We start from the raw sequence: 6,735 nt of genomic DNA on the forward strand, positions 1-6,735 counted from the left end.
TAGCATTTGTCTTGTGAGAGGTTTATAGGAACATCATGACCTGACCCACATGGACAGCTGCAAAAACAAAGGATTTCAGAAACAAGAAATCTGCAACAATCAACCACACCACTCCCATCTTCAGTATAAAAGGAGCCTGAAGTAAGATGGTTCTCCAGGACATCAGTCTGCCACCTTCTCGGTCTGCTGGCTTTCTGAATGAAGTCATCATTCCTTGCCCCAACACATCATCGGCCAGTTTACTGGCCTGTTGTGCAGCAAGCAGAGTGAGTTTGGACTCAGTAATAGTATCTAAAAAGCAGACTGCCATATGGGACTGCCAAGCTCACATCTATATCTACCCAAGTCTAGAGATAGAGTATGTGTTGAACGTCACTAAAATCCTCTGGTCTTTCTGGGAACATCACAGAAGAGAGGAGAGGAAGAGCTAATTTTACTTGGCTCTCTTCCCTATTATTGTCATTAACAGCCTCATTGATAGAGTCCTATTATCTCTTAGAGTAACGCTGTAGGTAAGTTTAATTAAACATATTATCCCATATTGTAGCTACTTTCCAGGCTGCCCTTTACTTCCAGAGACACACCAAAACTGAAAACACCAAAGCCCCAAATTAACATGGGGGACTTCCTAATGTATAGGAGGAATTTTTACAACTTTTACTGCCCCTTCACTTTTCAACTGTTTGACCTGAAGAAAAAACTTAATTGTTTTGTCATTAAAAACAGTGTGTAAAATTATGTTTTGGTTTTCTTCCTGAATTTAATGGTAATGGATGACCTTTATTGAAACAATTAAATAATGCTATAAAGAAGAAAAAGTTTTAATTGTCCCTTCAACTCATAGATAACTATTATTAACATCTGGGGTCTTTCCCATCTTTTAAAAAAAAAAACCTATCCTTGTTGATAGAATATTTTTTCTGGATTTCTCTGGCAAATATATTCAGGCTTCTGTGTCTGAAGTTTCACTGGGTACCTCATGACACATGACTTAATATCTTGCTTAAGAAAAAGCTTTGAACTCTGTGTTCCCTCAGACATTCATTTGTGATTCTGAAAGTGAATTGTAGTTTGAAAAAAATAACCCAGAAAGCCTGAAGGATGAATCCCTATTTCTCCAAAAGAGGCAAGAGCTCAAAGCTCCATGGCAAATCAAAGCAATGATTTTTTCCTGTGGTTTCTGTGGTTCCTTGTACTTTAAATTTGTACCTCTAGGGAAGATCTGCCTTCAGCCATTAAGCCTGTGGCTTATGTAGTAACTTTAAAACTGTGACAGAAACTAATTAGCCCCAATTGTTATTCACTGTTTAATTTCCTGTTGATCAAGTGTAAACAGAGGGTGTGTAAAAGACAAAAGTAATCTCAGTCTATGCAGGTAGTTTGAAACATCTCAACTGTTACCTGCTGGCTACCAGAACACACTCGAAAAAGTTGTGGTCTTACAGTTTGGGGAAAAGTTCTAAATCTAGTTTTAAAAAAAACTCTCAGGAGATTGTGATACAGCTCGGACACAGAATCGCTCTGGGGAGACACAGGTTTCATCTAATTAGATTAGCTTTATAGTTCTATGTTCTCATGTTCTTTCTAAGTGCAGTGAATTTTTGAGCCCAGTTTTTGATGCTCAGATATCTAAACTTGTTAACATATTTCACATAACAGGCAATAGGATCTTTTTTTCAGAATGATAAATGTATAGCAAATGTCTGGAAGACCTAGGATTCGGGCAGTAAAAATTTTTCATTGAGCCAGCATTTTAAAAGTGCATGTTCTGGCTCTTTCTCTTCCAGTCCCAGGCGATTCGGGATCTCCTGGCTCCAGTACAGGCATGGCCAAGTCAAAGAACCACACCACACACAACCAGTCCCAAAAATGGCACAGAAATGGCATCAAAAAGCCTGAATCACAATGATATGAGCCTCTTAAGGGGGTGGACCCCAAGTTCCTGGGGAACACGTGCTTTGCCAAGAAGCACGAGAAGAAGGGCCTGAAGAAGATGCAGGCCAACAACATCAACGCCATGAATGCACTTGCTGAGGCTATCAAGGCTCTCATAAAGCCCAAGGAGGTCAAGCCCAAGATTCCAAAGGGCAGCAGCCGAAAGCTCAGTCCACTTGCCTACATTGCTTACCACAAGCTCATGAAATGTGCTCGTACCCACATTGCCAAGGGTCTCAGGCTCTGTTGGCCAAAGGCCAAGGACAAGGCTCAGACCAAGGCCACAGCTTCAGCTCTGGCTCCAGCTCCAGCTCTGGCTCAGTCTCCCAAAGGCACCCAGGCCCCCACAAGGCTCCAGAGTAGAGGCTTTCATCTATTGATGTGAGGATGTAAGGACTAGTGTAACCCCTGGGCAGTTGTCTGCATGGGGCTCATGTCTACCTGTGCTGTTTGTACAAATAAACCTGAGGCAGGAAAAAAAAAAACAGTGCATGTTCTGGGCTCTATTTCCAGAGATGCTAATTCTGTAGACATTGACTTGGTAATTTGCAATTTTAATAAATATCCAGGGGATCCTTATGTAATATGTCTTTGGGAAACACTCAATTAGAGAATACTCTTCACTTTGGGGGATTAATCTAAGATGATTAGGAAGCATGCTCTATTTATTGTTAATATTTAGTTAAAATTTATGTGAAAAAAAGTCAAGTAATAACACCACTCTGGTTTTTACAATATCTATTGTCATGTCAATTGAGTTCTTTGCACATGTAATTATACATAGATAGGGGGATGAGAGAGAGGCATTTACTTACATTGACATGTGTACACATATGTAAGTGGGGAAAAAGGGAAAATGACTATTAACTAAAGATTTGGGTTTTCTCTGTTTTATAAAATTAGACTATAACAGAGTTTTTTCTTAAAAGATTTCTGCAGGTTCGTTTGACTTCATTAAACCCTCCACTCATTCACATCAGATAGGAGAGTCTATGAGAACATTTTTAACTTTGTAGACAAGTCTTGGAGGCAATCCTGGGGAAAAATAACTCTTGGATTGATTTTCCTATCATGCTCTGAAATAGTATTAATATTGTCTGTCAAAGGAAGGTGGCATAAAAATGATGACATAAGAACAGGCATGATTTTTAAACAAAAGCCCTGTTGATAGTAAGCAAATTATTCTGCCATAGCGTAGAATAATTTGAAGTAATGGGAAAAGCCAGAGTCCTACTTTGGGTCACTTTATATAGTGTGCAATGATCAAATAAAAGAAAAGCATCTTACCTCATATGATAATTCTTATATATATTTATGTTTTTAGAGAGATTCAGTGTTTTCTGGCATTGTGCAATCTTTCTTAATTTAACAATGGCTTGTTATTTTTAATTTAGTGGATTATGTTTGGTCTCTCACCACTAAGTAATAAATAAGTAAGTGTCCTAAGCAGGACCAAGGTAAACTAGAAAGTATGAAACCTGTATTGGTGTGTCCTTATCTCCTACTCTCCTCTGGAGACAGTGTTCCCTGCCTCCTTGCCCTGACTTCTCCGACCAAAGTGATGTTAGGAAGTAGTTGATAAGATGGAACACTCCAAACAACGAAGCCATGACAGCCTTAACAGGTCATCACATAAGGACTGTTTATGTCTTTTAATTTAACATTTGTATTTATATTTACAATTATAAATGAAAATATTACAGCTTGAGATGTTAAGTAAAACTACAAGACATTTTTTAATGAAAAGCTGCCAGGTAAACCAGATGTGAAAAGGGATCAGGTAACTAACAGCATCTTATACAAATCTTTAAAGAATCCTCTTTACCTGGACCTCCACTTGCGAAGATACCCATTGCCTCCTATATCTGAGCCTTTCCATGGTTAGGGATCTGAATCTCCTCTCTTCTGCGCTTTCCTGACCACTTGTTCAGATTTCATTTAAATCACCGGACACTCATCTGTTTCCCCACTTCCGCAAATACGCTGTAGTCACTCCCTGTCTCACTCTGTTAGTCTCGGTGCATATATTTGCTTAATGCAGTCATTTTAGTAAGGGTCGGGAGAAAGTAAAGTAAAAGCAGGATTCAATCCCTTGTGCTTAGTGGAATGCTCCAGTATTTAAGTCTCCCCATTTTTGCATTTCAGACATAATTTAGTGAATAAAGGAACTATTTTATATTACTTTAAATCACAGGAAACATATTGATGATTGTTTTTTCTTGTGTTAATTGTAAATAAGACCACTCTACACATTTGATTTCCATCTGGATGATACTCACATTTCTAGTGTGGCTCTTTTATGAGTTTATATGAGTTTTGTAGTCGGCTATCTCTTGTCATTTTAATCTGTTTCCTAATTTGTTGAAAATGTATTTCCAATTATATTGTCTAGTAAATCTGTTTAGTACTAGGGCTACAGTGCCAAAATATTTGTCCATCACTATCTTTAATTACATCTGGTAATCCTATTAGCTGACTTGCGGAAATTAGTAGATACACCAGAAGCAAAATATCATTACATAACTATGAAATATTTAAGTTTAAGTCTACACAGAAGCATATAAAACAAAACAAATATTGCAATTACACAAAGAATGAACAGCTCATGCTGGAGCCTTTCCCTTTACTCTGGGGGAAATCTAACACTCTCACTGTAAGTCATTTCCTCATATGCCAAATATGGGCACCTCTATCGTCTCTATCAATAAAAAGTTCACTCAGCTTATTCACAAGTGTACATAATAGCATAGCTATTAGGGCTGAGGGCATTGATGCATTACTTTGGGGTCTGCCCTCATTGCGTTTTCCTGAAACAGCGCTTTCAGAATGTGGGAGATAATGCTCAGACTCACAGGGGGAAACTATAAAGCAGTTGCTTGAAAACTGTAATGAAGAGAAGCCGGATACATAACCAATGGGGCTTCTTCTGGGGTCCTCGGGCAACTGGGTACTGGGTGGGAGTCAGCAGTGGTCTGTTGGGGGAATTATAGTTATTGACCAAGAACGCTGTTAATGATTTTAAATAGAAGGACTAAATTAGATAGCAGAAACTCTAGTGTGCCACCCTTCTTCAGGTCTTTTCACAGACTCTTCAAAGTCAAATAGCTCTCTCTGGATATGAGTCTGTATGATGTCTTCCCTTCTATGGCTAAAATTGCCAAACAACTGAGCTCAAATCCAAAGTCAGTGCTTGGAGTTTGGTTGTAATAAGGTCAGTGGCGATATCCTTATAAAACCTTGGAAAAAAATAAGTGAAATTTGTGCATTTATTCTCTTTGGTGTCTACCTTTTGTTCAGCTCAGATTGTTTCAGCTTCAAATAGCTAACACACCACAAAAGCAACAGAAGCCAAATGAAGACAGAATTTCCCACATAATAATCCCTGATGTGGGCAGTACAGGGTTGGCGTGAGCACCAACAACAAAGAGGTGGAGTTCTTATGTAATTCTGCTGCCACACCCTTGCTTTGGTGTCTGTGCTCAAGTACAGGTCATGGTATGAGAGACCTTCTGGAGATCTGTCCACCACATCCAATCTCAGGCATCAAGATAGAGGAAGACCGGAAGAATCAAGGGTGCATCTCCCAACTAGGGAAACTCCACCAGCCACCTCTTGTGGTTTCCTTATGCTATATTGGCTCAAATGTTGCCTCAACTTTGCATCTAAATTCAAGGGAGATTGGGAAGAAACGCTGTCATTTAGCTGAGAATATTGAGTATTCAAGTAACACCCAGGATCTGCTACAAAGAAGGGCACAAACACTGTGCAGCAATGATCAGCATCAGAAAACGCTTGCCTTCCCATCCTTGCCAACACACAACCCTCCCTACCTCTGCCCTCTTATTTTCTGCCTCTGTGGCTGCCCCTTCCTGCTTGTTACCTCCATGTCTTTTTCATTTCCTTATCTAACCATAATATGAAACCAATATATTTTTCATATTCAATTTACTCACTATAAGTAATTTTATGTTTACACCAAGTTTGAAAATGGCAAGACTATTTGTTTTCATCTAAGGAAACTGATAAACCAATTGGGATGCCTTTGGTTTATATAACTGTATTATCTTCCCCTGCCCCTTGCCCCACCACCTTTCATAAGATTAAAAAAAAAAAACTCTTTTTCTGATGATATGGTAAGAAATACCTGATATCATCTCCTTCATCCTCTCAGTCTAAAACCTCTCCCCTGCGTCCATGGCTATGAGACTTCTTTGTTCATTAAAAGTGTTAGTTCATGTTCATGAATCTAACACTGAATCATATGTTACATAAAATGCATCTTTTCACACTTGAGTTTTATATATATGATTTTACTAATGAACTAATTGTGTGCTACCAAAAATAACTTGTAATAACTGTAAGGAGTGTGAAGTGACAATGTATTATTTTCAATTTGAGGGAAAACAAAAATGCATTTTGTGTTATTTTCATCATACAGTTAAAGATTAACAGCTGGGTAAAACATGTAGAAAATTATGTGCAATCATTTCTCCCTAGAGCTGTGGTCATCAAGCTGTAATGTACATAACACTTACTTAGAATCCTGATAAAATTCCAGATTCACTGGATTCATCCCTAAAGACTGATTCCGTAGATGGAATGTGGAGTCCAGGAAACTGAGTTTTAAATCAAGGTTTACAGACAAGATGCTGAATGAGACTTAAGGAGAAGCAGGGTGTGAGGCTATAGATGAAGGAGGACTTTCCTCATGCTGTAGGGTTTAAAACCAAATCAACAGTAGAAAATGAAAAGGTTATACAACCATGTCAAAGCTTTCTGTTGTTCAAGAAAATATAGCCA

The 6,735-nt window shown here is 38.5% G+C and overlaps 1 pseudogene; it reads left to right on the plus strand.

Annotated features, from left to right (window-relative positions):
• Positions 1 to 1,823: 1,823 nt before the first annotated feature.
• Positions 1,824 to 2,320, plus strand: LOC135320801 (large ribosomal subunit protein eL29-like; annotated as a pseudogene).
• The last annotated feature ends 4,415 nt before the right edge of the window (positions 2,321 to 6,735 follow it).

Source organism: Camelus dromedarius, unplaced genomic scaffold, assembly GCF_036321535.1.
Source record: "Camelus dromedarius isolate mCamDro1 unplaced genomic scaffold, mCamDro1.pat HAP1_SCAFFOLD_15, whole genome shotgun sequence".
NCBI lineage: Eukaryota > Metazoa > Chordata > Mammalia > Artiodactyla > Camelidae > Camelus > Camelus dromedarius.